Source organism: Microcaecilia unicolor, chromosome 14 (genome assembly GCF_901765095.1).
Source record: "Microcaecilia unicolor chromosome 14, aMicUni1.1, whole genome shotgun sequence".
Classification (NCBI taxonomy): Eukaryota; Metazoa; Chordata; class Amphibia; order Gymnophiona; family Siphonopidae; genus Microcaecilia; species Microcaecilia unicolor.
Window position 1 is genome coordinate 2,582,045 of NC_044044.1, and position 15,763 is coordinate 2,597,807.

General features: G+C 49.0%; 1 protein-coding gene across 2 annotated transcripts in view; it reads left to right on the forward strand.

Moving 5' to 3' along the window:
• Nucleotides 1-15,763, forward strand: part of CLDN15 (claudin 15) — a 187,269-nt gene that overhangs the window by 104,143 nt on the left and 67,363 nt on the right. The window lies entirely within an intron of this gene.

A 15,763-nucleotide genomic window follows, 5' to 3' on the forward strand; every position in this document is an offset into this window, starting at 1 on the left:
GCAGTAATGTGATGTGAATGTGTGGACAGATGACCACGTCGCAGCCTTGCAGATCTCTTCGATAGTGGCTGACTTCAAGTGGGCCACCGACGCTGCCATGGCTCTGACACTATGAGCCGTGACATGACCCTCAAGAGTCAGCCCAGCCTGGGCGTAAGTGAAGGAAATGCAATCTGCTAGCCAATTGGAGATGGTGCGTTTCCCGACAGCGACCCCTAGCCTGTTAGGGTCGAAAGAAATAAACAATTGGGCGGACTGTCTGTTGGGCTGTGTCCGCTCCAAGTAGAAGGCCAATGCTCTCTTGCAGTCCAATGTGTGCAGCTGACGTTCAGCAGGGCGGGTATGCGGCCTGGGGAAGAATGTTGGCAAGACAATTGACTGGTTAAGATGGAACTCCGACACCACCTTCGGCAGGAACTTTGGGTGGGTGTGGAGCACTACTCTGTTGTGATGAAATTTGGTATATGGAGCATGAGCTACCAGGGCTTGAAGCTCACTGACCCTACGAGCTGAAGTAACTGCCACCAAGAAAATGACCTTCCAGGTCAAGTACTTCAGATGGCAGGTATTCAGTGGCTCAAAAGGAGGTTTCATCAGCTGGGTGAGGACGACGTTGAGATCCCATGACACAGGAGGAGGCTTGATAGGGGGCTTTGACAAAAGCAAGCCTCTCATGAATCGAACGACTAAAGGCTCTCCAGAGATGGCTTTACCTTCCACACGATAATGGTAAGCACTAATCGCACTAAGGTGATTCCTTACTGAGTTGGTCTTGAGGCCAGACTCCGATAAGTGCAGAAGGTATTCAAGCAGGTTCTGTGCAGGGCAAGAACGAGGTTCTAGGGCCTTGCTCTCACACCACACGACAAACCTCCTCCACTTGAAAAAGTAACTCTTTTTAGTGGAATCCTTCCTAGAGGCAAGCAAGACCCGGGAGACACCCTCCGACAGACCCAACGCAGTGAAGTCTACGCCCTCAACATCCAGACCGTGAGAGCCAGGGACTGAAGGTTGGGGTGCAGCAACGCTCCGTCGTTCTGCGAAATGAGAGTCGGAAAACACTCCAATCTCCACGGTTCTTCTGAGGACAACTCCAGAAGAAGAGGGAACCAGATCTGACGGGGCCAAAAAGGCGCTATCAGAATCATGGTGCCGCGGTCTTGCTTGAGCTTCAGTAAGGTCTTCCCCACCAAAGGTATGGGAGGATAAGCATACAGGAGGCCGGTCCCCCAATGGAGGAGAAAGGCATCCGACGCTAGCCTGCCGTGTGCCCGAAGCCTGGAACAGAACAGAGGCAGCTTGTGGTTGGTCTGAGAGGCGAAAAGGTCCACCGAGGGGGTGCCCCACGCTCGGAAGATCTTGCGTACCACTCTGGCATGGAGCGACCACTCGTGCGGTTGCATGACTCTGCTCAGTCTGTCGGCCAGACTGTTGTTTACGCCTGCCAGGTACGTGGCTTGGAGGAGCATGCCGAACCGACATGCCCAACGCCACATCCCGACGGCCTCCTGACACAGGGGGCGAGATCCGGTGCCCCCCTGCTTGTTGACATAATACATTGCAACCTGATTGTCTGTCCGAATTTGGATAATTTGGCAGGACAGCCGATCTCTGAAAGCCTTCAGTGCGTTCCAGATCGCTCGGAGCTCCAGGAGGTTGATCTGCAGATCCTTTTCCTGGAGGGACCACAGACCCTGGGTGTGAAGCCCATCGACATGGGCTCCCCACCCCAGGCGAGATGCATCCGTTGTCAGCACTTTCGTGGGCTGCGGAATTTGGAATGGACGTCCCAGGGTCAAATTGGTCCGGATGGTCCACCAGAGCAGTGAAGTGCGGCAACTGGTGGAGAGGCGGATGACATCTTCTAGATTCCCGGTGGCTTGGAACCACTGGGAAGCTAGGGTCCATTGAGCAGATCTCATGTGAAGACGAGCCATGGGAGTCACATGAACTGTGGAGGCCATATGACCCAGAAGTCTCAACATCTGCCGAGCTGTGATCTGCTGAGATGCTCTGGTCTGCGAAGCCAGGGCCAAGAGATTGGTGGCCCTCGCTTCGGGAAGGTAGGCCTGAGCCGTCTGGGTATTCAGCAGCACTCCTATGAATTCCAGAGACTGAGTTGGCTGGAGATGGGACTTTGGGTAATTTATCACAAACCCCAGCAGCTCCAGGAGTTGAATAGTGCACTGCATGGACCGAAGGGCTCCTGCCTCCGAGGTGTTCTTGACCAGCCAATCGTCGAGATATGGGAACACGTGCACTCCCAGCTTGCGTAGGTATGCCGCTGCCACCACGAGGCACTTGGTAAACACTCGTGGGGCGGAGGCGAGCCCAAAGGGCAGCACACAATACTGAAAGTGGCGTGCGCCCAGGCGGAATCTGAGATACTGTCTGTGAGCTGGCAGTATCGGTATGTGAGTATATGCGTCCTTTAAATCCAGGGAACATAGCCAATCGTTTTTCTGAATCATTGGCAGAAGGGTGCCCAAGGAAAGCATCCTGAACTTTTCTTTGACCAGGAATTTGTTCAGGCCTCTCAGGTCTAGGATGGGACGCATCCCCCCTGTTTTCTTTTCCACAAGGAAGTACCTGGAATAGAATCCCTGCCCTTCCTGCCCGGGTGGTACGGGCTCGACCGCATTGGCGCTGAGAAGGGCGGAGAGTTCCTCTGCAAGTACCTGCTTGTGGTGGGAGCTGAAGGATTGAGCTCCCGGAGGACAATTTGGAGGCAGGGAGGCCAAATTCAGGGCGTATCCGCACCGCACAATTTGGAGAACCCACTGGTCGGAGGTTATGAGAGGCCACCTTTGGTGAAAAAATTTTAACCTCCCTCCGACCGGCAGATCGTCCGGTACGGACACTTGTAGGGCGGCTATGTTCCCGTGGATCCAGTCAAAAGCCCGTCCCTGGCTTTTGCTGTGGAGGCGCAGGGGGCTGCTTAGGCGCACGCTGTTGACGAGAACGAGCGCGCTGGGGCTGTCCCTGTGCCTGACGAGGCCTTCGGGCCGGCTGGTTGTACCTACGCTTTGCAAAAGAATAGGGTGCAGCCTGCCGGGCCCGGGAAAAACGTCCACCTGCTGAGGTGGATGCTGAAGGCGCCCGGTGGGAGAGCTTGTCGAGGGCGGTTTCCCGCTGATGCAGTTGGTCCACCATCTGCTCGACCTTCTCACCAAAAATGTTATCCCCCCGGCAAGGGACGTCGGCCAGTCTCTGCTGGGTGCGGTTGTCCAGGTCAGAGGCACGCAGCCATGAGAGCCTGCGCATCACTATACCTTGGGCCGCAGCACGAGATGCCACGTCACAGGTGTCAAAAATACCCCTGGACAGGAACTTTCTGCACGCCTTCAGCTGCCTGACCACCTCCTGATAAGGCCTGGACTGCTCCGGCGGGAGCTTATCGACCAGGTCCGCCAGCTGTTGCACATTGGTCCGCATGTGGATGCTCATATAGAGCAGGTATGACTGGATGCGGGTCACGAGCATGGAGGATTGGTAGGCCTTCCTCCCAAACGAGTCCAGAGTGCGAGACTCCCGCCCCGGGGGCGCCGAGGCGGTATCCCTCGAACTCCGTGCCCTCTTGAGAGCAGAATCCATGACCGCAGAGTCATGGGGCAATTGGGGCCGCATTAACTCTGGGTCAGAGTGGATCCTGTACTGGGACTCTGCTTTCTTAGGAATGGTGGGGTTAGTTAACGGTCGCACCCAGTTCCGAAGCAGTGTCTCCTTGAGGACATTGTGCAGCGGCACCGTGGAGGACTCTCTAGGTGGTGATGGATAGTCGAGGACCTCGAGCATCTCGGCCCTCGGCTCTTCCACAGAGACCACGGGAAAGGGAATGCTAATAGACATATCCCGCACAAAGGATGCAAAGGAGAGACTCTCGGGAGGTGAGAGTTTCCTCTCCGGTGAAGGCGTGGGGTCCGAGGGAAGGCCCGTAGACTCCTCTGAGGAGAAATATCTAGGGTCCTCCTCTTCCCCCCACGAGTCCTCATCCTCGGTATCGGACATAAGCTCATGGAGCTGAGTCCTGAACCGGGCCCGGCTCGACGTTGAGGCACCAGGGTCTCGGTGTCGTCGAGCGGTGGACTCCCGCGCCGGCGGGGACGGAGCTCCCTCCATCGACGTCGACGGGGACTCCATCTGCGTGGCGGTCGAGACCGGCACCGCAAGCGGCGGCGGTGTCGACGGCCCCGGCGCCGGGCTAGAGCTCGCCGGCGCCACAGTCATCGGCGCCGAGGGCGCAAGCACCCCCGGCGCCGGCACAGCCTGGCGCATCAGCCCTTCCAGGATCCCCGGAAGGATGGCTCTGAGGCACTCGTCCAGGCCCGCTGCCGGGAAAAGCGGTGGGGCCGGTAGGGGTGTCGGTGCCAGAATCTGGTGGGAGCCAGGAGACGACACCGAGGTGCCGGGACCCTGTTGCGTCGGCACCTCTATCACCGACGGGGATCTCTCCTCTCGATGGAGACGCTTCGGCGTCAACTCCTCTCCGATATGCATCGAGGGCGACTGGTGACGGCGCTTCTTGTCCTTCTTCCGATGCCCGTCACCGGCGCCGGGAGGCATGGAGGAGGAGGAGGACGATCCCCCTCGGTCTCGAGGAACCGGGTCAGACAGGGTTCGGTCCCGTGGGCCACGGGCTGAGGGAGTGACCGGGGCCGACTGCCCACGCGGCCTCTCACCCCTACCCTCACCGGAGGACCGGCGGGCCGACGGGACCTGTTCTCCTGGGGTCGATGCCATCGGTGCCGATGTCTCGGGCATCGATACCGGTACCGAAGGGCCGGGCGTCGATACCGATGCCGTCGAGGTCGACGTCGAGGGGCCGGTGCAAGTTCCAAAAATACGGTCCCGTTGAACTTGCCTCGCAACCTGAGTCCGTTTCCGGAGACCGAGACACAGGGGACACGACTTGAGATTGTGCTCCGGCCCGAGGCACTGGATGCACCAAGCGTGGGTGTCGGTCTGCGAGATGTGCCGGCCGCACCGACCACACTTCTTAAATCCACTCGGGACCTTCGAGGACATCGACGGAAAAATCGCGTCGGCGAAATTAAAGTCGTCGATGGTGGCGAAAATCACACCTCGAAAAAGGAAAACGACCGTGCGGCCACTAGGCCGCAACGCAGCGTCCCCGCTAGAAGCGAGGGAAAATGGGAGCGCGTGCTCCTTTTTTTTTTTTTTTTGGAAAAAAGAAAATGGAGCGCGCGGCAATAAATAAACAAAAATAAACGAAAAAATAAGAGGTTCGCGTAAACGCGACGGTTTTTCCGGGGCTGAGACAGAGAGAGCGGCACAGGCACGACTCTCTCCAGGCGCGGAAAAAAAGGAACTGGCGGGAGCGGCCACGCACGGGCGGGAAGACGGCCGCGCATGCGCGGTGGGCGTGCCCTGCGTGCCGGCCGTCCCGCGAAGCTTCTTTCCGGTTGGTGGGGGCTGCCGCGGACGTCACCCAGTCGTGAGAACAAGCAGCCTGCTTGTCCTCGGAGAATTATCTTTACATGGGGCAGACTGCTCTTATAGTGCAGTTTGATTTATCAAGCACTTTCAATTGGTAGATCATACCATATCGTTACGTTTGTTGGATTTCCTTGGTATTTCAGGTACTGTTTTGTATTGGATCAGAAGTTTTCTAAGCAGATCGTATAGGGTCAAGATGTGTGGAGAAATGGCAGTGTCCTGGAGAGCAATTTGTGGGGTTCCTCAGGGCTTCCCATTGTCTCATGGCCACTGAGGGGGGGGGGGGGGGTAGGGAGGTAAAAAAATGCTCACTTCCCGTCTTCTTCTTCCCCACAGGTCTCACCTACAGGATTCTACAGCCGGCAGCGACCTTCCTTCTGCCGCATCCCGCCCTCTCTTTTGCAACTTTCTGTTTAGTGTCAAAACAGGAAGTTGCGGCAGAAGGAAGGCCTTGGAGTCGGAGATTTCATCTGAGTGTAAATTGCTGTCGGCTGCAGGAACCTACAGTGGTGTTCCTATGTTGGCTGCCACCCGGGGCAGATCGCTGCTGTGCATCCCTGGCCCATCACCTCCCCCCCACCCCCCGGCACATCACCTCCTGGGGTTGCAGGGAACAGTCACATGGCTGTCGGCTCCATGGTTCTCTGCCCCGGAACAGGAAGTAATGTCAGAGAGAGCAAGGAAGTAGTTGTAGGGGAACAGTTGTACAGTGGGGCAATTTGTGAAGTGGTGGAGCATTTGTAGTGAGTTAGTTTTTCAGATATTATATCAGTTGTGGGTAGAATAGTTGCTCAGTATGGGGTAGTTTGCAGGATGTCAATTAATTGCAGGGGTAGTTTTGTAGTGGGACAGTTTGCAGGAAGTAGTTTTAGATTGTGGAGGCAGTATAGGGGTGTTGTGACAATTGCAAGGGATATTTTTGGGGTATGGGGGCAGTATGTGGGGTGATGTGACAGTTGCAGGTACAGTTGCCGTTTTGGGTGTGGGGTAGTTTGCAGTGTGGTGCAGTTATAAGGTGGTGTGGCAGATGTGGGGGGTAATATTTGGGCTGTTGGGGCAGTTTGAGGGTGGAGTAGTTATGAGGGACTAAGTTTGCAGGGAAGAGTAGGGAATTCCACATTTTAAACTGCCTTTCCGTGTTCTCAAAAAGTGCAACATTTCACTCTTTCTTTGCTAAAGAAGCTGAGACTCCTTTTCCCATAGAAATGAGTAGGTCAATATTTTTTCAGAGGGAGGGAGGCTCCTTTCACTGGAACATGGGTCCAATTATTGTCCATTTTCAAACTCAGCATGTGCTGTTTTTTCCCCACATGTGAAGTTTTCACCCATTCCGTTAATTATTTTTTTCCTACAGAAGCTGGAACTCCTTCTGCCATAGAAATATATTAGGTTATTTTGGGGGGTTTATTGTGCTCCTTTTTAAAGCACATAGACTTTGTAAGTCTATGTGCTTTACAAATAAGTCTCTAAATCTCTAGAACCCCCAGTTCAATTTAGACCATTTTCAAACGTGTATTTTTTTTTACCAGTTTTTCCCTCATGCCAAGTTTCATCTCATTCTATTACATTTTCAGAGAGTTATTTTGCCCCCAGACAGACAGATGGACAGCTACACAGGCATTTTTGACTCCTTTAGTGTAATTCTTTACAATATCCATTGTGACACAAGCCATTCAAAATGAATGGATTGAGGTGCATTTGCCATACTGGAAATTGCTAGCACAGTTTAGTAAAAGAGGCCCTAAATATTTAAAATAAATTATTTTAACTTTTTCACTTTTGTTATCTGGGCATTTTATTTTTCTAATCAGATTGATTACAGTCTCTTTTTTTCTATTTTCCTGGTGTCAATTTTCTCCTGTATTGTCTCCTAGGATCTCATTTCAATCTCTCTCTCTCTCTCTCTCTCTCTCTCTCTCTCTCCTGTCTTCTTCCCTTCCTTCTCTACATTTTTCTGATGCTGATCTTTCTTTTTATCTTTTTCTTCTTTTTCTTTCCACCCATTAAGCCGATGTTCTGTGAAAGGTGTAGGTTCTGGGAATCATCTCAGCCACTGTGAGCCCAGGTCAGCACGTTGGCGCATTTGTACTGGAACTGGCTGGCCAACAACTATCTGGACTGTGCCAGAGTGGTCTGTTAGAAGTTTTAACAGCTCTTTCTGTATAATGTCATTAAAAGTTCATGGATGGTGCCTGAATAAGGCACTTACAGCTGCTGCCACTATCTGAAGTCCAGTATGTGCTTTTAAATATCAGGCCCTTAGGCTGCAAGACCTCTAGGAACAGGGAAATACCTACTGTATCTGTTAAGTATCTCACTTTAGGCAACTACTGAAAAAGCCTGAGATAAATCCAAAACCCCTTACCTCCTTCCCTCAATTTTCATGTGACTCTGGAGGAAAGAATGTACAATTCCACTAAAACCTGTAATTTTGCCAGTTGCCATTCCAGTTGTTGATGCCTGGTCTCTTGGTTCCAGTAGATTTTGTTAACCTTTCATATGAAAACAGAAACAAAGTCCCTTTAGAACTGAAAAAGGCATGCGCTAAATCCAAAATCCCTTCCCTTCTCTTTGCCTCTCTGCTTCTCACAATGCTGTAGCCTGAGTCACTGTATGCCCAGCCGGTGGATTCTATTAGTCGCACGTTCAAAAACAGAAAAAGAGAGAAATGTTTCCTCTGACATCCACTGCCTGACCTGCCTGTCTGCTCTGCTTTACGTGCTGCCACTGCCTGGCCTGCTTTCTTTGTTCATTGCCACTGGCCTGCTGTTGCCACATGATAGGATCAATGGTTCTGCTGTGGTGGGGTTTTTGGGGGGTGTTTGTTTCTAGTAAAAAGAAATGGAAAGAACACCAAAAAATATAACAGAAGAAAACAGGGAACCACCCTTATCAAGAAATATATGTTCTTCTATTAGTCCACAATATAGTTGGAGTCAAGCAAGGAAAATAAATTCATAGGAAATCAATATAAATCAGAGGTTTGATGGGTCCATAACAGTGACAGCCAGATTGCATGCTTTAACCAATAGGGACCACCATCATAGCAGAACCATCCTACCAAGCCACCAAAAATTCTGTTGTTTAGGTTCACAAAATTATCAGCATAATATTTAATATGACATATAGCAAGAACTGTTAACAAATACGATGCTCTAATTGCCTGACCCTTCAGCATAACCCCAGGACGTCCTTATGCGCCTTTGAGTCACTGGAGATAGATCAGGAAAAATACAAACATTAGAAGCTAAAGATTGTTCACGCAAATGCCTAAAGTAACTTCAAAGCACCAAATTCCTATATGGTTCTAAAGCGAAAGTCACGAAGGGCCTCTTTTACGAAGCTGCGCTAGCAATTTCCCTGAGGCAATGAGAGGAAGCCCATAGGAATTGAATGGGCTTTCTCTCATTTACCAAGCGGGAAGGGTTAGCATGGCGTTATAAAAGAGGTCCTAAAAGACTTCCAAGGAACTTTGCAGAAAGGCAGTTAGATTCAAACCTTCATATGCTCCTTCTTGATTAATTGGGGTAGAATTCCCAATTCCTGAGCCTGAACTATAGGTGGTATGTTCTCATTTGAAAATTGTAAAACTTCACATAGATATTTCTTGAACATCTCCAAGGAAGATATAAGTGGAGATTTGGTAAAATTAGTAAGTCGTAAATTATTTCTCCTTGTCTGATTATCCAAGTGCTTGATCTTGCACATCATAACTTCTTTATCGTTAATTTTAGCTAGTTCCATCCTTTTAAGCTCATCCAATTGTTCTAGCACATTACCAAACTGCTCTCTTTATCTGTTCAATTCAACACTCTGGACTTCCACTGTAGCCTGAATTACCTCAGACTTATCCAAAAATATTTTCACTGTTTGCTGGAGAGATGAATCCATCATCTTGATGGCTTCCCAGATGATGTCACAACTGACAGAAGTGCCAAGCTACATTAGCCCAGCAACTCCAAAAGTTACTACAGTATTGGCACCTTGATCTCCACTGTCTGCACACCCAACCAGTGCCTCCCCTGCTCAGTGAGACTGGCTTTGCGTACTCCTTCCTCATTGCAAGCAGTGTGGAAGCCGAAAAACTGCTTCCAGGTCTTGGTGGAACCAGTCTCTCATCTGGGCTCAAAGACGCTTGATCCACTGTCAGGTTTGATGCATTTTGCAGTGGACCATCCAAAGACACTGTAACGGATCCTCAAGTTGTGATGCCAACAGCATCAAGAGTGGTCTGCACCAGCCCATGGGGCAGACCCCTGTACCTGCATGAAGGTACGTTTTTGTCTTTTTTTCTTCTTCATTGCAGCTAGCACAAATGAGGAATAGAGTAGCACACATCACAACACCAACAAAGGAGTTGACTTCCAGCATGTCTGTCTCGACTACCATCTTGACTCTCTGTTCAAGAATTTAAAAAACAAGAAAACGTTTTTCCACTGTAGTGTCATACCACCGTTTATTGTGCATTGCCCCATTTTGTGCTTTGGTTTGTTCATGCCACCCTAACTACTGCTGTCCAGTGTGATCACTTGACTTGCCATTCTCTTGTTTCCACTGGGATGTTTTGTTCATTATTATAGGGTTGCTGTTAGGCTGTTTTTTAGGATTATTTTTTAAACTTCAGTTTCTCAGTTGGGCGATTAGGTGCCTCAAAGGTAATTAAAGGAGCACGTGGAGGGGCATAATTGAACGAAAACATCTATCTCCATGGGCGTTTATCTCCGAGAACGGGTCCATGAAGGGGCGGACCGAACCGTATTTTCAAAAAAAATAGACGTCCATGTTTTATTCGACAATTTGTGAGCTGGGCGTTTTTGTTTTTCAGTGATAATGGAAAATGAAAGCGCCCAGCTCAAAAACGAATAAATCCAAGGCATTTGTTCGTGGGAGGGGCCAGGATTCGTAGTGCACTGGTCCCCCTCACATGCCAGGACACCAACCGGGCACCGTAGGGGGCACTTTTACAAAAAAAAAAAAAAAAGGTAAAAGAGCTCCCAGGTGCATAGCACCCTTCCCTTGTGTGTTGAGCCCCCCAAATCCCCCTCAAAACCCACTGCCCACAAGTCTACACAATTACTATAGCCCTAAGGGATGAAGGGGGGCACCTACATGTGGGTACAGTGGGTTTGGGGGGGTTGGACGACTAAGCATTAAGCAGCACAATTGTAACAGGGGGGGGGGATGGGCCTGGGTCCACCTGCCTGAAGTCCACTGCACCCCCTAACAACTGCTCCAGGGACCTGCATACTGCTGCCAGGGAGGTGGGTATGACATTTGAGGGTGAAAATAAAAAGTTGTGAAACATCATTTTTTGTGGTGGGAGGGGGTTAGTGACCACTGGGGGAGTCAGGGGAGGTCATCCCCGATTCTCTGGGGGTAATCTGGTCATTTAGGGCACTTTTTGGGGCCTTATTCGTGAAAAAACAGGGTCCAGGAAAAGTGTCCTAAATTCTAGCTACAAACGCATACTTTTTTTCCATTATCTGCGAAAGGCGCCCATCTCTCCTCGGCCAATAACCACGCCCCAGTTCCACCTTCACCACGCCTCCGACACGCCCCCGTCAACTTTGTACGCTTCCGCGATGGAGTGCAGTTGAAAACGTCCAAAATCGGCTTTCCATTATACCGATTTATTCGTTTTTGTGAGATAAACGTTTATCTACCGATTTGGGTCGAAATCTAGGCGTTTTTCTCTTTCAATTATAAGGTGGATTGTGTCACTAAGTGAGATTATGTAGTGACAGTGAAACTGGTGATATATTTAAATTAAGTTGCACAATAATATATTGAAATAACAGCACCAGTTTGGTAGCACCTGTATTGGGATTTAGCATTTTTATAAAATACATAGGAGCAACCCGATGAATGAGATGCTACACCAGTATGTCACAGTAATTTACTGTGCAGCAAATGCACAGGTTTCTCCCCTGTTGTACTGACTATGGTAGAGGTACAAGAGAAGCAGATTTGGGGATAAGGGATGTGACTGGTTATAAAGGAGTGGTCTGGAAAAAATAAATTTCTCAGGTTGGCTTAAAGTAGTTTTCCAAAATTGGCTTAAAGTAGTCCATTCCTAAATTTCCTTGCTGTCCCCAGTATGGCTTCTTCCCCTAAACCCCACTTTCTCTTCTCATGGATATCTTGCTGTGTCTTCACTCAGTCCCCAGTACATATCATTGGTGAAATCCATTAGCAGGTGGAGTCAGAACTTGCAGGGATGGGGACAGAGCTCGCGGGGAGGGGGGGATGACAGAGTTTGTGGGAACAGGGCGGGGACATGGACAAACTTTGTCCCCATGTCATTCTCTACTCTGTTCCAAAAAATGTTACCTTTTGCTGAGAGGCTAGGAAGTCTATATATGGCAATCTTTTTTTTTCCTTTTGCAAGCAATGAGTGTGCTTTGGAGAGGGGGTGTGTCCTGGATACCTTGCCTGAGACTGAAAGAAGCTGAATATCTTGCAGGCAGTGTGTCTTGGGTCCATGCCCAGTTGCAACTTTGTTTACTATCACTATAGTAATGGTGGGAGGGTTTGCTGCAGGATCGAATACTGATTGCTATGGCAAGAGTGAGGCTTATGCAGGAATTGTTACTTTTGCTAACTCTGTATCTACCAGCTAATTAATTATGCAGCCTGCGCAATAGTAAGAGACTATTCACAGATGCTTCTGTTTGCTTAGCTGACCAAATATTCTTCTGCAGTGCAATGCTTCCACTGTTAGCCACACATGTGCCACTTTGAAAATGTCCAACAAAACTTTTCACTGCCCTCTGAGATGCCTGCTGCAGTGTTCAAGTTTCTACTGTCCCCTGAGATGACTACTGCGGTATGCAGGTTTTTACTGTACCCTTGCAGTGTTCATCAAACTTTCAGTGCCCCCTGAAATAGCTACTGCAGTGTACAGGTTTTTACTGTTCTGCTCTCTCTCCTGATAGGCTCTGTCTACTCAGGAGATTAGCACACAGTTAACCAGAGTATAGAACATCACTGTAAAGACTCAGAACTCTTGAATCAAATCTTCTTTAATGCAAATCAAACAAAGGAAATATGACTTGCAGTTAAATGTGCTGAACAAGAGTCTGTGCCTTGCAGAACTGGGAGTCTGTTCTCTACCAGCTCACCCTGTAGCCAGGGAAGTTAGCAAATCTCAGCACTGGTCTGCTACACCTGGGATAAGCAGTATAGCAGTATAGAATGTTTTGTACTTTTTGGGGATCTTGCCAGGTATTTGTGACCTGGATTGACCACTGTTGGAAACAGGTTGCTGGGCTTGATGGACCTTTGGTCTTTCCCAGTATGACAATACTTACGTACTTATGTAGCCTGAAACAGTGAAGGACACCCTGTTGGCTGAGCCTGAGCCGCGGCACTGGCGGCAGATTTTCCCGTGTGTGGCGCAGGGGATGGAGGGCAGTGCAAGGCAGGCGCCCTGAGTGAAACTGATGGTTGGAGAGCAGTGACTACAGCAGCAATGGCGCAGCGCTGAAAGGAGCCGACCTGGACCTGCACAAAAAAAGGTTGGTTCCGCAGATAGGAGGAGATGCTACCTAAATGCATGTGGCTGAGCCACGGCAAACTGAAAGGCTGTGGACAGTGCAGCCGCTGCCTAACTGGTGCCTAGAAGATCGGCACCAATTGGAGCAGGACAAACTGGTCCACCCATAGTCACGTCTCTGGAGTTATAGATCGGGAGGAGCTTGGTAGTAATAAAAGAGGAGAATTATAGCGGGAAAGTGTCCTTAGTTGCCTAGATCCTGAAATGTTACAAGCCCCCTGCCAAGTGACCCTCAGAAGATTAAGGGGGAGCCTGAAATGCCAGCTCCAGCTAAGCTGATCCAAGAGAGAATTTGTAGAAGCTGGTATAGGAGCCAGAACGTCGGGCAGATTGTGGAGTCCAGCCTGTAAACTGCGCTCAGGATATGACTCACTCTACCCACAGCCGGGTGTTAACCATAAGGTAATAGAGGTCCAGACTTGGTGATGACAAGGAGTTACTGGGAGGAGGTATTAGCCCTGGTCTTCCATCTGGCTGCAGAATAGGCATAGTAGGGTTGTGCCTGTGCATATAACCTTGTAGAGAAACTGCTCTTTGTAAAACTCCTGCTGGGTGCAAGGGAAGAAGTGTCCATTAATGATTGAGATTTTGACAGAGTTGTATGAAAATCATTTGACTGTGTTAAAAAGAAAAAGATTATTGAGGCAGAGTTGCTATCTGATGCCGTTTCAAATAAAGTTCAAGTTATCCTTAAACTTCCTGAAGTGTTCAGGAAGTTTAAGGATAACTTGAACTTTATTTGAAACTGCATCAGATAGCAACTCTGCCTCAATAATCTTTTTCTTTTTAACACAGTCAAATGATTTTCATACAACTCTAAGTCAAATCTTTTGGGGTGGTTCCTGGACTGAGGAGCTTCAGGGAACCGGACAGACCCTAGCTACTATTCCAGACCAGTACCCAATCCTGTTTGTCTGAAGGAGAGAAAGTTGGGTATGCATGAGAGTGCTTCTGTGTTCTCTGGGTCCATTGTTAACACGGGTGAGACTTGGGTTACAATTTATTTATTTATTTATTTGGATTTTACTCACACCTTTTCAGTAGTAGCTCAAGGTGAGTTACATTCAGGTACAGCCTGGTACACTGGGTATTTCCCTGTCCCTGGAGGGCTCACAATCTAAGTTTGTACCTGAGGCCAATTGCACTAACCACTAGTCTACTCCTTCTCTCCAATGTTGCAGAAGAAGGTAAAAAAATTTACTTTGAAAGGGATATCATGGACAGATCATTAAAGATAATCCAGCCAATATTCAAATTGAATTAAGTGAACAGGAGCTTCTCCGAGGACAAGCAGGCTGAGTTGTTCTCACAACTGGGTCGACGATCCGCGTCGGGCCAGGAACCGGCATAATACAGCAAAAAATAAAAGTTTACCAGAGCCTTCTGGTGCACATACAGCGCGCACTGAACTCCTGCCTGTCGCGCAACCGCGCTCCTCACTTTTTTTCCTTCCGCGTGAGACCACAGCTTTTGTCTGAGGCTCCTCTTCATGGCCGGGAAAAGAGCCTTCACTTTTGACCTTCGGGTTTTATTGTTTACCGGTTGATTTTCACTTTGTGTAAAAAAAAAACAAATAAAAAAGAGTTTCCCTTTATTTTCTTAGGTTCCTTTTTCCCCTTTTGAAGTTTCCTTTATTTTTCGTAGTGGCCGCTGTTTAGGCCGCGTGGTCGAGTCTCTCTTTTTTGTGTCTCTTTTTATAGGCACGTTCGAGCCATTTGATTTTGCTGGTGCGGTCTTCCCTTCCATGTCATCGAAGACTCCCAGCGGCTTCAACCGGACCATCTCAGGTACAGATATCCATTCTTTTTTTTGTTTTTTAATTTTCCAATAAACTTTATTAATAACAATGTATACATGGGCAGAATGCCAACTATTACTCCAGATCACACAATTCCAAATTCCCACTGTTCCCCCGCCCCCCCCCCCCCAAAAAAAAACCCCAAACATTTTCCCTTATACATAGTCCAGTGAGCAGCTAAATTCCTCCAAAATCAAACACCTTAATACTAACAAAGGCCTAACATTTGTCTATATTTTATTTTAGTTACATTTGTACCCTGCACTTTCCCACTTGTGGCAGGCTCAATGTGGCTTACATATACAGGTACTTTATTTGTACCTGGGGCAACGGAGGGTTAAGTGGCTTGCCCAGAGTCACAAGGAGCTGTGCCTGAAGTGGGAATTGAACTCAGTTCCTCAGCTCCCCAGGACCAGAGTCCACCACCCGAACCACTGGGCCACCCCTCCACTCCATATGGTGTTCACACTGCATAGAAGGAGCCTATGCGACCATGTTAAATAAAGATAGTCCAGTTTTGGCATCAACTGTTCCCTACTGGGCACATCAGGTTGTTTCCAGGCAGCTGCCAGGCACAGCCTTGCAGCCATAACCACCATATGTGTCAACCTGGTAATTCCCACATCATCTGAAGGAGAAGAGCCATTGAGCAAAAAAAAACAAGTATGGAAGGCAAACATGTTACACCCAACAAAAGTTGTAGGAACTGCGACACCATCTCCCAGTACTTCTGGACTTTAGGGCAAGTCCACCAGATATTTTCAAAAGTCCCCTCTAATCCACAATCTCTCCAGCAGAGGCCAGATCCAGAGTCAAAAATCTTTTTCAAACATGCTGGAGTATAGTACCACTGAAAAAGCATCTTAAAGCCATGCTCTATATAATTTGAAGCAATTGTAACTTTAGTGAGCCTTGTATAAATCATTTGCCACTGTAAGACAGATAAAGGCACT